This window comes from Lampetra fluviatilis, chromosome 1 (genome assembly GCF_964198595.1).
Source record: "Lampetra fluviatilis chromosome 1, kcLamFluv1.1, whole genome shotgun sequence".
Taxonomy (NCBI): Eukaryota; Metazoa; Chordata; class Hyperoartia; order Petromyzontiformes; family Petromyzontidae; genus Lampetra; species Lampetra fluviatilis.
In genome coordinates, this window is record NC_136275.1 from 14985847 (window position 1) to 15003390 (window position 17544).

The following is a 17544-nucleotide window of genomic DNA, read 5'->3' on the forward strand; positions in this document are numbered from 1 at the left end:
TATGTAAGTTCCTAGCTTGAAGTGTCTCATTCTTCACCTGAGGACGGCTGCTTGCGTTGTGGCCGAAACGTCGTGAGAATTGTTTCATTTTATTATGTTTTATTTTTATCATTTTATTACTTCCCTTCTACGTGACTTTACCGAAAAAACCAAGAAGCGGGGATTTTTAAATAAATAAATAAACAAAGGGGTGGCTGTGGGGTGGGGGAGAAAGCCAATACAGTTCTCGCGGCAAGAATTTGAACGACAAATAGTCATTCTCAAACAAACATTTTATACATTACAGTGCTTAATCAAATTCCTGGTTTCCTACGACATGACTGCTATTGTTGACTCGGTAATGGGTGGCCTGTTTACCACGTAGGGCGCACACTGTGCACATAACCCTGCTTCTCACATCCAGAACCCCCCCCCCCCGCCTTTGGCCAGGCTTCTGTGCATCGCATCCCCTGTGCTGTGCCTCGAGTCCCTTGACTCTCCTTCCGAGAGGCGAGCTGCCCGCGTGGGCTATTCGTATGCAGTCTTGTGTTTTGCATGTTCGCGCACACGAGGCAATAATACCCCCTCCCTCCCGCTCCGTCTCTGCGCTTTCCTCTCTCTGCGCATGTGGCCACCATCCGCGCTGTCAGCTGCCTCGCATCGTGAGGCTCCTTGCCACAGCGAGCGAGAGCGCCCCGCCTCTGCCTACCCGCACCCTTTTGCGCTCCCCTCACTCCCTCCCCCCACCCTCACAAACCATCCTCTCTCTCCCTCCTCGCTTCCCCCCCCCCACCACCACAGCCCGACCTAATCCCTAGCTCCTCTCTCTCTAAAGCTCACTCTGCTTCGTGCGAGACGAGCGCACGCACGCTGCACGCGCGCTCCCACGTCTCACGTCGCTCGAGCACATATACGGAGGGAGGACTACGTCAGCATCGTCGCGTTCCAGCGAGGGACCGACCCATCTCTGGTGCCCAACACTGCACGCGAGCTCCTCACTAACAGTGCTTAGTTGCAGCACCTGCCTCGCGAGATAGCGCGTACTGCGTAATTGACTTAAGCGCAGCGCTCTTTGCCGCGCAGACAGCGCACGCGGCCCGTGCGCTTGGCATAGCAATGGTTAGCTGCAGTATCGGAATGGTCTGTCCTGTTATGTACAAACGAAACATGATAACTGTAGGAGCCGGCCGAGCGAACATTCGGAAGATTGTATTGACAGGCTTTTTCTGAGTGGTGTTGCTGGGTGGTGGTACTACTGCTGCTGCTGCTGCGTTCGCCCCGATGCGATCGGCGCGTTAGAGAGCGAGCAACCATTGAGAGCGGTTTTGCGAGTCCAACCGACCACGTCGCTTCAGCTGCCGCCGCTGCTGCTGAACCTTTGTCCTGCAGGAGTCCGTCGCCTGTCCGTGCGCGTCTCACGCAGGTGATTGCTCGCGAGTGCGCGGTTCGCACTTTCTTTTTACCGAGGCGGCATCCCGCGGTGACGGGCATGGAGCGAGACACGGAGAGATGTTCATCAGCGATTTGTCTTTGACCTTGTGTGCGCTGCGTAGTCGAGGTGGCGAGTAGAACAGTCAAGTCTTAAGATCGCATCTCCTCCTTTTCACATTTTAAGACCACGTCAGGTCAAAACGCTCCCCTCGTTGACTGCTGATTTCGCTGTGACCTTTTCACGTGAGCTGTATTCGGTGATTGTTGAAAGCTGCGAGACGACCCTGGACTGTACATGCGCGAGCATGGAACGCATTCGAGTACTTTTTGCAGGATTCTCATCACCGCTCTTCCATAGCACAGCGAATTTACAGTGGATATGGCCAGCTCTTGAATGAATGCATTTCTCTAGTCCTGGAGTAGGTATTAGATAACTAGTTGAGTAGGCATGTCTGTTGGTTGATAGTCACAATAATCAGAAACTATGACCGCTTTTCGCATCTGAGGGTATATAATAGCATAGAGGCTGGACTCGCGCCTGAAGCGCGATGCAGGCGCCCCGTATGCTCGCACGTCGGTGAATCTGTCCATTCCTCTTCTCTGGGCGTTGCGGACTGCGCGGACTTAAGGCGGACTGCGGGAATGGGCAATAAGCGGTGGCGGGGGAGGCTTTGCCGCTCTTGCATCGCAGGATATAGTCACGGGCAGGATAGCCACGCGCGGAATGAGAACCTATGCGGTGGCGTGGGCTTGGGTACGTTGAGAGAAACAATGTAAATGCGTCTCAAACGAGCAATGATGTTGCTGGTCATCTTCTGTTGATGACACTGAGTCAAGGGTGGAAATAATCCACATTTTCATGGCCGGGGGCAAGTCTGCACATTGAGTCGCCGCTGTGGTCTCTCTCTTTATGCATGTACGTGCCACAGCCCCTTTGTCAACTCACTGCAGGATGAAGGTCTGCCAACGCCGTGCGTATCGTAAAGGTTGGTGAAGCACGCTATATAGTCTATAGCAATGGCGGAGCCAGGATTTTCAGGTAGGGGGGGGGGCAACCCCTCCAGCAATGAAAAATGATGAGAGTTGTTAGTAAGTAAGGACTTGTCCCTTGCTTTTTATTTCGAAAGCGTGTTCGGCAATGGCGTAGCCATCGATCGAGGGTCGAATTCGAACCGTGTGAAGTCGGCATCGCACTCGCTGAAGGTATGCCTTCAGGGAAGTCGTGTACTGCAGACGCAACTGTGCACAATTCTGATTCACTTATTATTTGTTTCTTTCGGTTAAGTCACGTCTAAAGATAAAATAATAAATTAAATTAAATAATAAAATACGACGTTTCGATTGCAACACAAGCAATCATCATCAGGTATAATGAAATAGCGACATAAAATCTAACCAGAAATCTATAGACAGACATATTAGCAGACAGATATAACCAAGATACATAGCGAGAGCAACACAGGTAACAGAGAGGGGTGATCGTCTCTGTGTGGTGGCCTTAAATAGACAGAGGGGGGGGGCGGAGGCAGAGAGAGGGAGGAGGGTTAGAGAAAAAATTAGCATATCAATGAGTGGTCAACAGACGTGGTGCTGCGAATGCGATGGCACGGCAAGCAAGCCTGAAAATCAGGAGGACACACTAAAATTAAATAACCTAGTAAAATATCGAAATGTAATGTAATACAACACAGAGGGTCGGTCAACACACAATTAACGCATAGCCTGGTTGATTACGTATTTCAAAGATTGCTAAGTAAGAATTTAAGTGTGAACAATCTAAAGAGAGGACACAGGCAGAGAAAACAAGTCGCCAGAGAGAGAGAAAAAAGATAAGCTTAAAACTTCCCCGTAGAAGTGGTTCAATCTTAATTTTAGAACTTTCGTGACTGCAGGAATTATTATTTGTTTCTTTCGGTTAAGTCACGTCTAAAGATAAAATAATACATTTAATTAAATAATAGAATACGACGTTTCGATTGCAACACAAGCAATCATCATCAGGTATAATGAAATAGCGACATAAAATCTAACCAGAAAACTATAGACAGACATATTAGCAGACAGATATCACCAAGATACATAGCGAGAGCAACACAGGTAACAGAGAGGGGTGATCGTCTCTGCGTGGTGGCCTTAAATAGACAGAGGGGGGGCGGAGGCAGAGAGAGGGAGGAGGGTTAGAGAAAAAATTAGCATATCAATGAGTGGTCAACAGACGTGGTGCTGCGAATGCGATGGCACGGCAAGCAAGCCTGAAAATCAGGAGGACACACTAAAATTAAATAACCTAGTAAAATATCTAAATGTAATGTAATACAACACAGAGGGTCGGTCAACACACAATTAACGCATAGCCTGGTTGATTACGTATTTCAAAGATTGCTAAGTAAGAATTTAAGTGTGAACAATCTAAAGAGAGGACACAGGCAGAGAAAACAAGTCGCCAGAGAGAGAGAAAAAAGATAAGCTTAAAACTTCCCCGTAGAAGTGGTTCAATCTTAATTTTAGAACTTTCGTGACTGCAGGAATTATTATTTGTTTCTTTCGGTTAAGTCACGTCTAAAGATAAAATAATAAATTTAATTAAATAATAGAATACGACGTTTCGATTGCAACACAAGCAATCATCATCAGGTATAATGAAATAGCGACATAAAATCTAACCAGAAAACTATAGACAGACATATTAGCAGACAGATATCACCAAGATACATAGCGAGAGCAACACAGGTAACAGAGAGGGGTGATCGTCTCTGCGTGGTGGCCTTAAATAGACAGAGGGGGGGCGGAGGCAGAGAGAGGGAGGAGGGTTAGAGAAAAAATTAGCATATCAATGAGTGGTCAACAGACGTGGTGCTGCGAATGCGATGGCACGGCAAGCAAGCCTGAAAATCAGGAGAAGGACACACTAAAATTAAATAACCTAGTAAAATATCGAAATGTAATGTAATACAACACAGAGGGTCGGTCAACACACAATAAACGCATAGCCTGGTTGATTACGTATTTCAAAGATTGCTAAGTTAGAATTTAAGTGTGAACAATCTAAAGAGAGGACACAGGCAGAGAAAACAAGTCGCCAGAAAGAGAGAAAAAAAGATAAGCTTAAAACTTCCCCGTAGAAGTGGTTCAATCTTAATTTTAGAACTTTCGTGACTGCAGGAATTATTATTTGTTTCTTTCGGTTAAGTCACGTCTAAAGATAAAATAATAAATTAAATTAAATAATAGAATACGACGTTTCGATTGCAACACAAGCAATCATCATCAGGTATAATGAAATAGCGACATAAAATCTAACCAGAAAACTATAGACAGACATATTAGCAGACAGATATCACCAAGATACATAGCTAGAGCAACACAGGTAACAGAGAGGGGTGATCGTCTCTGTGTGGTGGCCTTAAATAGACAGGGGGGGGGCGGAGGCAGAGAGAGGGAGGAGGGTTAGAGAAAAATTAGCATATCAATGAGTGGTCAACAGACGTGGTGCTGCGAATGCGATGGCACGGCAAGCAAGTCTGAAAATCAGGAGAAGGACACACTAAAATTAAATAACCTAGTAAAATATCGAAATGTAATGTAATACAACACAGAGGGTCGGTCAACACACAATAAACGCATAGCCTGGTTGATTACGTATTTCAAAGATTGCTAAGTTAGAATTTAAGTGTGAACAATCTAAAGAGAGGACACAGGCAGAGAAAACAAGTCGCCAGAGAGAGAGAAAAAAAGATAAGCTTAAAACTTCCCCGTAGAAGTGGTTCAATCTTAATTTTAGAACTTTCGTGACTGCAGGAATTATTATTTGTTTCTTTCGGTTAAGTCACGTCTAAAGATAAAATAATAAATTAAATTAAATAATAGAATACGACGTTTCGATTGCAACACAAGCAATCATCATCAGGTATAATGAAATAGCGACATAAAATCTAACCAGAAAACTATAGACAGACATATTAGCAGACAGATATCACCAAGATACATAGCTAGAGCAACACAGGTAACAGAGAGGGGTGATCGTCTCTGTGTGGTGGCCTTAAATAGACAGGGGGGGGGCGGAGGCAGAGAGAGGGAGGAGGGTTAGAGAAAAATTAGCATATCAATGAGTGGTCAACAGACGTGGTGCTGCGAATGCGATGGCACGGCAAGCAAGCCTGAAAATCAGGAGAAGGACACACTAAAATTAAATAACCTAGTAAAATATCGAAATGTAATGTAATACAACACAGAGGGTCGGGGAAGTTTTAAGCTTATCTTTTTTCTCTCTCTCTGGCGACTTGTTTTCTCTGCCTGTGTCCTCTCTTTAGATTGTTCACACTTAAATTCTAATTTAGCAATCTTTGAAATACGTAATCAACCAGGCTATGCGTTAATTGGGTGTTGACCGACCCTCTGTGTTGTATTACATTACATTTCGATATTTTACTAGGTTATTTAATTTTAGTGTGTCCTTCTCCTGATTTTCAGGCTTGCTTGCCGTGCCATCGCATTCGCAGCACCACGTCTGTTGACCACTCATTGATATGCTAATTTTTTCTCTAACCCTCCTCCCTCTCTCTGCCTCCGCCCCCCCTCTGTCTATTTAAGGCCACTACACAGAGATGATCACCCCTCTCTGTTACCTGTGTTGCTCTCGCTATGTATCTTGGTGATATCTGTCTGCTAATATGTCGGTCTATAGTTTTCTGGTTAGATTTTATGTCGCTATTTCATTATACCTGATGATGATTGCTTGTGTTGCAATCGAAACGTCGTATTCTATTATTTAATTTAATTTATTATTTTATCTTTAGACGTGACTTAACCGAAAGAAACAAATAATAATTCCTGCAGTCACGAAAGTTCTAAAATTAAGATTGAACCACTTCTACGGGGAAGTTTTAAGCTTATCTTTTTTCTCTCTCTCTGGCGACTTGTTTTCTCTGCCTGTGTCCTCTCTTTAGATTGTTCACACTTAAATTCTAACTTAGCAATCTTTGAAATACGTAATCAACCAGGCTATGCGTTAATTGTGTGTTGACCGACCCTCTGTGTTGTATTACATTAAATTTCGATATTTTACTAGGTTATTTAATTTTAGTGTGTCCTTCTCCTGATTTTCAGGCTTGCTTGCCGTGCCATCGCATTCGCAGCACCACGTCTGTTGACCACTCATTGATATGCTAATTTTTTCTCTAACCCTCCTCCCTCTCTCTGCCTCCGCCCCCCCTCTGTCTATTTAAGGCCACCACGCAGAGACGATCACCCCTCTCTGTTACCTGTGTTGCTCTCGCTATGTATCTTGGTGATATCTTTCTGCTAATATGTCTGTCTATAGTTTTCTGGTTAGATCGAAACGTCGCATTCTATTATTTAATTTAATTTATTATTTTTTCTTTAGACGTGACTTAACCGAAAGAAACAAATAATTCCTGCAGTCACGAAAGTTCTAAAATTAAGTCTGATTCACTTCTTTGCCGTTACTTATTGCCAATTATGGACTCAGACTATTGTCCTATCATCTCATAGAGTCCCTGGCACATTATAATATGCTACAAAGTGGCAGTGAGGGTCGCAAATTGCCGATTTATTACTGATCCGATCGAAATTAGGGATTTCGATCGTATCATTGGGGGGGGCACGTCCCACCCCACCTCCCCACTGGCTCCGCCAGTGGTCCATAGTAAATTATGTGAAATAGGATACTAATATATGCGTCGTGCTGTCTATGCGTGCTTTACAATGTGTGTAGTTGTTTTGATTGTAGAATCTCTTATTTTCTATGCTCATGCATTAGTTAAACTTCCCACGTCTCCCTTGAAAATTTGATTTCCATCTCAATGAGTTTTTACCTGACTAAATAAAGGTATCTATCTGATGGCGTTTGTATGGCTCTTGAAGTGACACTATCCTGCATTGACAAAGAACACCGAGTCGTAACACGTCGTTTGTTTTCCTGTCGCAGAGAGATAAACACTCGTGCAATGCAAAGGAAATCGTGGCTGATGGTGATATAGGGGGATCACAACCTTCTATTCACGAAATAATTAGTCATTTTACGTAATATAACAATGCACAGCCCTTTGTGAATCCACTTCTGGATAAGTACCTCCCCGTGGGGGTTGGTTGACCATATTAGGTCAATGCGGGGTCAGTGCAGATTGGTGAAAAGAACGGGGAGTGTGGAGAGGGGGGTGGCGCAGGACTGGTTCAGACATCGCTCTCCACTGATGTTGTTTTCCGTGCGAGGGGAATGTAACTCAAGGCAGTGCCCGTGCGTTAACCACTGCGCCACCACACTACCTACCATTTTCCATGTATCATCCGTCTAATACACGAGTAAACGTTAATGGTTACGATGATATACTTTAGATAATAATAGATACGATGCTGTCAGTCTGTGTACGGTATGCCAGTCTTCAAAATGTTGGCTTCCTATGTTTTCGCGTGCGTGATTTATGTGGTTATATTATGTATGGAGACACCTGTGATACAGAAATGTAAAGGAGGGATTAGTGAGTCATGCAGAGCGCACTAGTTGTACAATACTTTCAACCTGCTAGGAAAGAATCTGACCTCAGGTGGCAGTTCAGCAGGTAGGTTCGCTTGACCTCTCTGTGCAGGTGTTGTTGCCTTATTTACTTTGCTCCGGGCACTCCGGTTTCCCCAAACCGGTCAAAATACGTAACACATGCAATTGGTCAAGGTATCCGAAGAAGGACCTTAATTAAAAACTATTTGAAGACCCGGTGAAGATTTAGAGTACTGTACTGTATTTGGCTGCTATAAATTTCCACGTGATAAGCTATTTCGTTCAGCGGAAATTTGTGGCAAGATCGCTTCTGAAAATGAGCTCTGGAGCTCATATTTTGAAAGAAAGTCGTATTCGGTCCCAAGTAAGGAGAAGGTTTTCCCCACCCCCCCCCCCCCCTGCGTTAAAGGGATGGGGGAACCTGATCCTGCCAGCGGTCGACCATGGGGTGAGCGGCACTGAGGGACGAGCGAGCGGCTACGCGCTGGAACGCTCCTTCCCCGGTGTGCCGCGCTATCGGCCCACATGCGGCCTCCGCCCCTGACTTTCCCGACACCTCATCCTCTTCTTTGGCGGGGGGGGGGGGGGGGTTGGAGAGGGGACGAGAAGGAGTGAGGGGGTGGAGGGGAGGAGGCTGGCAATAATTGCAGCCACTCCTCGTCTAAACTGAAATTTTAGGTTTAGTTAAGTTCCTATGCAAAAAAAAGACCGTCATTCGTCGAAATAACACTCAGTGAGAGATAATGCACACGGGAGTGCATCAACCTTTGTGACGTTGGAAATTAAAGGTCAGACGGATGAGCGTGAATGGCCAATGGTTAAGAATGCATCCCGGGTGAATGCGTGTGAATGTGAAGTGAAAGAGAATGAATGGCAGGTGTGTGATAGTGAATGACGGGTGGGTGATTGTGATTGCTAGTTAGGTGGTTTGACTGTGAGAGTGAGTATTGGGCAGGTGAGAGTGGGGGTTGGGTGGGAGATTGTGAGTGTCGGGCGGGTGATTGTGAGTGTCTGGCGGGTGAGAGTGGGGGTTGGGTGGGTGATTGTGAGTGTCTGACAGTTGATTGTGGGTGTCGGACGTGTGAGAGTGGGGGTTGGGTGGGTGATTGTGAGTGTCGGGCGGGTGAGAGTAGGGGTTGGGTGGGTGATTGTGAGTTTCTCGCGGGTGTGAGTGGGGGTTGGGTGGTTGATTCTGAGTGTCTGAAGGGTGATTGTGAGTGTCTGGCGGGTGAGAGTGGGGGTTGGGTGGGTGATTGTGAGTGTCTGACAGTTGATTGTGGGTGTCGGACGTGTGAGAGTGGGGGTTGGGTGGGTGATTGTGAGTGTCGGGCGGGTGAGAGTAGGGGTTGGGTGGGTGATTGTGAGTTTCTCGCGGGTGTGAGTGGGGGTTGGGTGGTTGATTCTGAGTGTCTGAAGGGTGATTGTGAGTGTCTGGCGGTTGAGAGTGGGGGTTTGGTGGGTGATTGTGAGTGTCAGGCAGTTGAGAGTGGGGGTTGGGTGGGTGATTGTGAGTGTCTGGCACGTGAGAGTGGGGGTTGGGTGGGTGATTGTGAGTGTCTGGCACGTGAGAGTGGGGGTTGGGTGGGTGATTGTGAGTGTCTGGCACGTGAGAGTGGGGTTTGGGTGGGTGATTGTGAGTGTCTGGCGGGTGATTGTGAGTGTCGAGCAGGTGAGAGTAGGGGTTGGGTGGGTGATTGCGAGTGTCTGGCGGGTGATTGAGAGTGTCTGGCGGGTGATTGTGAGTGTCTGGCGGGTGAGAGTGGGCTTTGGATGGGTGATTGTGAGGTTCTGATTGGTGAGTGAGTGTCTGGCGGGTGATTGTGAGTGTCTTGCGGGTGAGAATGGGGGTTAGGTGGGTGATTGTATGTTTCTGCCAGGTGAGTGAGTGTCTGCAGGGTTATTGGGAGTGTCAGGTGAGAGTTGGTGTTGGGTGGGTGATTGTGAGGTTCTGATGGTTGAGTGAGTGTCTGGTGGGTGATTGTGAGTGTCTGGCTGGTGATAGTGGGGGTTAGGCGGGTGATTGTGAGTGTCGGGCAGGTCAGAGTAGGGGTTGGGTGGGTGAATGTGAGTATCTGGCGGGTGATTGTGAGTGTCGAGCAGGTGAGAGTGGGGTTTGGGTGGGTGATTGTGAGTGTCGAGCAGGTGAGAGTGGGGGTTGGGTGGGTGATTCTGAGTTTCTGAAGGGTGATATTGAGTGTCGGGCGGGTGAGAGTTGGTATTGGGTGCATGATTGTGAGTTTCTGGTGGATTAGTGAGCGTCTGTCGGGTGAGTGATTTTCTGCCGGGTGAGAGTGGGGTTTGGGTGGGTGATTGAGTTTATGATGGGTTAGTGAGTGTCTGACAGGTGATTGTGAGTGTCTGGTGGATAGGAGTGGAGATCGGGTGGGTGAGTGAGTGTCAGGCGGGTGAGTGTGAGTTTTAGGCGGGTCAGTGTCGTGTGGGTAACAGTGGGGCTTGGCTGGGTAAGTGTGAGTGTTGTGTGGCTGAGCGTTGGGTGGGTGTTGTGTGGGTGGGTGTGAATGTTAGGTGCGTGGGTGTGTGTTGGGTGGGTTAGATTGAGTATCTGGCGGGTAAGTGTGAATGTCGGGTGAGTGCGAGTGTCGGGCGGGTGAGAGTGGGGGTTGGGTGGGTGAGTATGAGTGTCTGGCACGTGAGTGTGAGTGTCTGGCGGGTGAGTGTGAGTGTCTGGCGGGCGAGTCTGATGTGTCTGGCGGGTGAGTTTGAGTGTCTGAAGGCTGAGTGTGAGTGTCTGGCAGGTGAGTGTGAGTGTCAGGTGAGTTAGCAATGAATGCCGGATAGGTGAGAATGAATGTCGCGTGATAGAACCGCTCTGCTAGCTGCCCTTCAGCACCCCAATGGGCACCATATTTCTCTCCATCTCATCCCTTTCGTTCCTTCCCTGTCATCAGCAGAGTGTGGGCTTCCCTGCCATTTTGCCATTGCACAGAGATTCACGTTAAGACCTGACCTTTACGTTGAATTGGATGAATAATAGTTTTTACGTGCCGTGCCTTGCATTAATTGGCCAAAGATGACCTTAATGCAAGGAGGAAGCCCGTTAGTAGTGGGAATAGCAGCGAGCGGAGCAGATTTATACATTCATTGTCGAGGGTGAAAGAAGGGAGAGTTGAGGTTTGGTGCAGGGATGGTGAAGTGGCAGTTGAGTGTGTCTGGCGGGTGATTGTGAGTGTTTGGTGGTTGAGTGAGTGTCAGTCGGGTGAGAGTGGGGGTTGGGTGGGTGATTTTGAGTTCCTGGTGGATGAGTGGCAGGTGAATGAGTGTCTGGCGGGTGAAAGAGGGGGTTGGGTGGGTGATTGTAAGTTTCTGGCAGGTGAGTGTCTGGCGGGTGCGTGTGTCAGGTGTGTGAGTGTGAGCGTCTGGCGGGTGAGAGTGGGGATTGGGTGGGTGAGTGTGAATGTCAGGCGGGTGAGTGTGAGTTGCGGGTGGGTAAGTGTCGGGTGGGTAGAGTGGGGCTTGACTGGGTAAGTGTGAGTGATTTGTGGGTGAGCCTTGGGTGGGTTAGTGTTGTGTGGGTGAGTGTGAAAGTTAGGTGGGTGGGTGTGTGTGTTGGGTGGGTGGGTTAGATTGTGCATCTGACAGGTAAGCGTGAATGTCGGGTGAGTGAGTGTCGGGCGGCTGAGAGTAGGGGTTGGGTGGGTTAATGCGAGTATCTGGCGGGTGAGTGTGAGTGTCAGGCGAGTTAGCAGTGAGTGCCAGATAGGTGAGAATGAATGTTGCGTGATAGACCGTCTCTCCTAGCTGCTCTTCAGCACCCCAAGAGGCACCATATTTATCTCCATCTCATCCCTTTCGTTCCTTTCCTGTCATCAGCAGAGTGTGGGCTTCCCTGCCATTCTGGCATATGCAGAGATTCACGTTAAGACCTGGCCTTCATGGTGAATTGGATGGATAATATTTTTTCACGTGCCATGCCCTGCATTAATTGGCCAAAGATTACCTTAATGCAAGGAGGAAGCCCGTTAGTAGTGGGGATAGCAGCGAGCGGAGCAGATTCATACATTCATTGTCGAGGGCGAAAGAAGGAAGAGTTTGGGTTGGGTGCAGGGGTATTGAAGTATAGATGTCTCATACATACGTGTTTTGAGGACGACCACGTCCCAGCACCCGGTACACATTTTAGTAACAGCTGGATATAGGCACACCTTTTAAGTACATATGCTATGAAGAAGGGCTATTGCACGAAACGTCACCTAGTCTATATATTGTGTCCCTTCAAGGCAGTTCTATTGAAGAACGTGTTACGTTTTTCAGCTGGTATTTGTGCTTGCCAATTGCGGTATCACCGACCAATGTGTTTTTAAGCACAGTTCGATTATAAGAACTGCTTATATAAGGTGGCATGGCTCAGCGCGAGCACAGTTGTTGCTGCAGAGTTTTATGCTTCGAATCTGGCAAGCCGCCATAGTTAATACGGCAGTTAAATAATTAATAATACATGTTTTTGTTTCGCAGTGGATGTTTATATCTAGTGGCGGAATTGGATGATCAGTAGGCCATTTTGTGCTGACGTCATGGTCCAAATTTGCCAAATTAGGTTTTTTTGTTACAAATAACCTAATTGGGAAACATAGCAATTGTTAACCCCCTCCTGCAAAAACGTATCACAATCATATATAAAACTATTCTTGAGACTTGGATGAGGCTTTCCTGGATCAACACTTTTAATAATAGTGGTGGCAAGCAATCAGTGATGGCAAGCAATCTCTCACAGGATATTCATTGCCAATGTTTATCATCTGCAATTGTGCAAAGCTTATTCTCGTATGGATATAAGAAAAAATATTGATCTCATTGAAGCCAAAATCACTGTCACAAGACTGGGACATTGGTTGACTGACCTTAGACTGTCAAGGAGTAATAATGATAAAGCATTAATATATCCACTGCATGGGTTCCACCACGTGTGTACAATATTATAAGCGCCAAATGTAGCCACTTCATGAATCTAAGTTAATTGTATAAAACGTCCGAGATTACAACAATGCTCTTTACGAACCCCAAGTGTTGCAATCAGTGGTATTAAGAATGCTGCTGCATCTGCTGCCTGGGTTCCACCCTCAATGACTCTCGCCTTCCTGGGGAAAGCGTCCTGACGAGTGCCGTCAATCTGTTTAATAATATTCACCGTCAAATGCGCCTCTTTTTCCAACAGTCTCACAAAACTCGAATTCTCACATTTCCCTGCGCACAAGATTTTAATTTTATCATTCACTTTCTTTAAGATATGAATATGATAATGCTCAATCGTGCAATATCTTTCAGTTTCTATCAGAAGCCAACAGCGGGTAATTGTGCTGTAGGGCTGGGCTGGGTAAGATTTGGCTGAGTGGTAGACGATAATATAAAATTATATATCTTAAACCAGTTAATCACAATACAATACAGCTTATACTTATCTAAATGCGGCTGCACTTCACGACGCTGTACAGATACAGTGCACATTTATTTTACAGAAAAAGTCGTAGGCAGAGGGAAAATGAAAAGTCTTGAACCTGGCCTTATACAGGGGTAGGGAGTCAGTAGCATGGATTTATTGATGGGAGCAACAGAGGAAAATGAGTGAATTAGTTTTCATAGAAAGCCCTGGTCGCTTGGGCAGAGATTGCATGTAGAGGAGAAAAGTGATCTGGGAGGGGAGAGTATGAGAGTGCATGGAGGAAACTATTGAGTGAGATGAGAGCGGATAGGTAGGTAGGAGCAAGACCGTGGGGGTTTATCCTTATGGACGTCATTGGTAAATGGTTAACTACGGGGAGGCTCGAGAACGGGAGTTTGCAGAATCATAAAACAATCTCTCATGACGGAGTGAACACCTGTTTTGTGTGTGTGGCGCGCATGCGTGCGTCGCATGCTCACCGAGGTAAACGATACCCCCAGTAGACTCCACGCCGATGCGTGTGAGCGCCCGACAGAGTTAACAGCACGTTTATACAATGGGGGAAGTACTTAGATAAATGAGAAATTAATCACAACGGCAACGTCTGTTCACTCTTCGTTTAAAACAAAACCGTATGGGATGCATTTTTGTTTTGGCAACACATTTGCACAATAAGGCACGATCGTAAACAGCCACGCTTGTGGCCTCCTAGCCGGTTATGCATGCGAGACACATGCGTGTTGGGGAACGATTATGTCTTATTTATTTAGCGAATGCAAAGTCCCTAAGCCAAGCGGTTGCTTCTGGTCCTGGTGTGTTGAGGGTTAGTAGGTCTCTACTAAGTTTGTAGATTGGGCAGACTTCTAGGATGTGGTGCATGGTTTGCTCCACCCCACAGGCACATAGAGGGCTAATGCCCCATCGGTGGAGGTTGGCGTGGCATGGGCCGTGACCAGTCCTGAACCTTTTGAGGGTGGACCACTCCTCCCTGGGGAGGTTGAAACCAGGAGGCTGTTGTGTGAGGGTAGTAATGAGGTACTTATTTGATAGGTCCAGTGATTCCCATTCTTGTGTCCAGGTGAAATTTGTATTGAAGTCGTGAGTTCTTTCCAAATCTGTTGTCTTTAGGAGAGGCGTCATCGTTTTGTGGGTTGAAGAGTACCTCATGGAGCAGCAGGTGTGGGGCGTTGCAGAATTTTTCAATAATTTTGTGGGTTATTGCAAGTCTCCGGATATGTGGGGGGGGGGGGTATTTGCCAGGATAGGGAGCCAGGGAAGCGGGGTGGATCGTAGTGTACCAGTGATTATGTGCATGGTGATGTTTAGCTGTGCGTCGACTCCGTGTGTGTGCGACGACCTTGACCAGACAAGTGCACAGTATTATTCTGCTGTGAATGAGTGCTAGTGCTGAGTTACGGAGGGTGGTGGTAGCGACGCCCCATGTTGAGCCAGCTAGTCTGGAGATGAGGTGAGTGACCTGTCCAGGGCCACCCCGACGTATGTGGGGGTGGAGTAATGCTCTATAGCTTGTAGTTGTTCATCTGGATGTTGAGCTCTTTATTGGCCTTTGCGTTGTAGAGGTGGAATACACTGGACACAGTTTTTGCAAGGCTTGGTTTGAGCCATCATGTGTTGCAATATTGTTCGAGTTGTACTATATCCTCATTTAGGGTCTGATCCAGGGTGTCGAACTTGCGTTGCCAGGAAGATGTCAGCATGTATGAATATTCGGGAGGTGGTTTCTGGGAGGTAATTTGTGTAGAGGTTGAACAGAGTGGGAGCCAGTACTGAGCCTTGAGGGAGACCGTGGGTCGTTCTCTTCCATGTGCATTTTGCCTCTCCGAGGTGAACTTTGAAACGCCTATTGATCAGTAGTGTGGTGGTTGCCCAGTCGGGGAGGGACCGTGACAGCATGAGGAGGAAGCCAGTGTGCTAGACGGTGTCATAGGCAATTGTTAGGTCGAGGAAAACAGCTCCTGTTTTCAGATTTTCTGGAAGCCATCTGCGATATAAGTGGTGAAGGCCAGAATCTGTTCTGCTGTGCTGTGGCCCTTGCGAAAACCCGCCTGTTCTACGCTGAGGACTTCTTCAGTGGCAGGGGATATGCGATGTAGAATGAGGCGTTCGAGGATTTTATAGGGGACTGATAGGAGACAGATTGGCGGTAGCTGGCTACAAGTGTAAGGTCTTTTGCTGGTTTTGGTATGGCGATGCCTTTTTCTGTCTGACATTTCTTTGGGATGGTGTTGGAATTTACAACCATATTGTAAAACCGTGTCAGCCAAGTGAGAGCTCGGGCCTCAGGTGTTTAATTAATTTTGCCAGAATGTTGTCGCATCTTCTGCCTTGCCATTATGTAGGCCCTGTATCACCTTCTGCAGTGCTGTGACGTCAAAGGGGTCGAGGCTGTGGTGTCCTCTGCGGTTCTGGAGTTTCTGTCTTAGTTCTCCATAATAGAGGTTTTTTGGGTTAGATCGCGTAAATATATAAATGTGTCGTTAAAACCCGCCACCACCCGACACAGCCAACTAGTAAGGGTTGTCATGTAAACAAAACATGCCAATTCGTCACTAGTACAGCACACCGGTGTGTTGGAGAGCCAAGCCACAACATTTCCAATCTGAGTATGACGTTTCGCCAGTAATTACAACTAGCTTCATCAGGCGACAGCTATTTGTGGAGAAGTCTGTTTTGTCCCTTATATAATGGCGTAGATGTGGTGACCACACTTCGGCGCTCTTGTGCAAAGTGGGGGGGGGATTAATGAGTAAACGTACATTATGCATGTGCATTATGCGAGCCCTTTGATCTTGTCGTTCCTGTCTATTGTCTGTATTAAAATAGCTGTACTAGTGACGAATGGTCATGTTCTGTTTATGTGACAACCCTTACTAGTTGGCTGTCTCAGGTGGTGGCGGGTTTTAACGACACATTTATATATTTACACGATTTAACAAAAAAATCCCTCTATTATGGATATTGGTCGCGAAAGCATACGTGTTAAATTGTCTTAGTTCTCCATAATAAAGGCTTTTGGGTTAGATCGCATTTATACTTATGCGATCTAACCCAAAAACCTTTATTATGAAGAATATTGGTCACGAAAGCCTACGTGTCTTAGTTATCTCTGAAGCTTCTTTTGGCAGTTTTATCCAGGGGTCCCTTGACTCTCGCAAGCAGGAATCCGGGGATTTGGTTGAGGGTGATGGGGGGCCGTTTTTGGGTAGGGGGCTTTTGAGCAGCTTCAAGGCGGCATATTAAGCTCCAGCACTTACTGCTGGAGTGTGTGAAATCAAGCTCTACTATGGTCTCTTCCCATTTAGAGCGGCGTGCAGAATTTAGAGACTCAATGGGATGGTCTGCTATATTAGGGTCCCCTAATGCTTCATACTCTTTTAGAAGAGTGGCATTCTCTTCGTCCAAGCATGGTATGTAGGTGGGTTGGTAGCCGCGGGGGGCTGCCAAGCAGGCGGCTTGGTTGATAGCTCTGTAGAGGCAGTTGTATGCTTTGTCGACAGTCATATTTTGTAGTGGGATTGTTGGGATGCTGCGCTCTAGGGTATCACTGTATTTTGTCCAATTACCTTTCCAGAAGTTCCATCTCAGATTGTTTTAGCTGTTGACTGTTGGAACACATAGGCCTGAATGAATGAGTAGGGGGCGGTGTGCAGGGAAGGGGGTTACATTGCGAGAGCTGACCCAGTTCAAGTCAAGTGAGTAGTTCCTGTGTCATCTGGCCGAATGGAATGTCCCTCGTTGTTTTGGGCCATGTTTGAGAGTCAGGTCATTTCTTGATGCCCAGTCTGCAAGTGCTTCTCCATCACAGTCTAGCACTGCGTAGCACCAGTCTGGATGGTAGCTGTTAAAGTCCCCTACATATATGGTTGGGTGGGGGAGGGTGGGCAGGATTGCTGTTTGCAGCTCGCGCTGGGGGCTTGTAGACATTGGCTATTTGGAACCCGCCAAATGCTAGGGTGTCTGAGAAGGTGGTTGTTGCAAGGTAGTTTGCTTGGGTTGTGTTGGTTCGGACATAGGTGGCATGGCCATATTTGCCATGTAGGTGATAGCACAGGTGGTCATAACCTTTGATGGAGTAGCAGTCAGGCCTCTTCTGTTCCAATGTGGGTTTCTTCCAGGCAGATGATATCAGCAGAGTGTTGGGCAGCAAGGACTTCAATGAGGCTGCGCTTGGCTGCCGACAGGCCTTCGACATTGAATTGAA

At 47.0% G+C, this 17544-nt stretch overlaps 1 protein-coding gene across 6 annotated transcripts in view; it reads left to right on the forward strand.

Moving 5' to 3' along the window:
- The first annotated feature begins 864 nt into the window (after positions 1 to 864).
- LOC144933004 (thrombospondin type-1 domain-containing protein 7A-like) overlaps positions 865 to 17544 on the forward strand; it is a 576967-nt gene continuing 560287 nt past the window's right edge. For 5 of the 6 annotated variants that reach the window (XM_078857438.1, XM_078857456.1, XM_078857430.1 and 2 more), the window contains exon 1: positions 865 to 949. The gene's annotated coding sequence lies outside the window, so the exon portion shown is untranslated. Of the gene's footprint in view, positions 1403 to 17544 lie in introns of all 6 variants that reach the window. The other variant, XM_078857465.1, reaches the window with a different exon arrangement.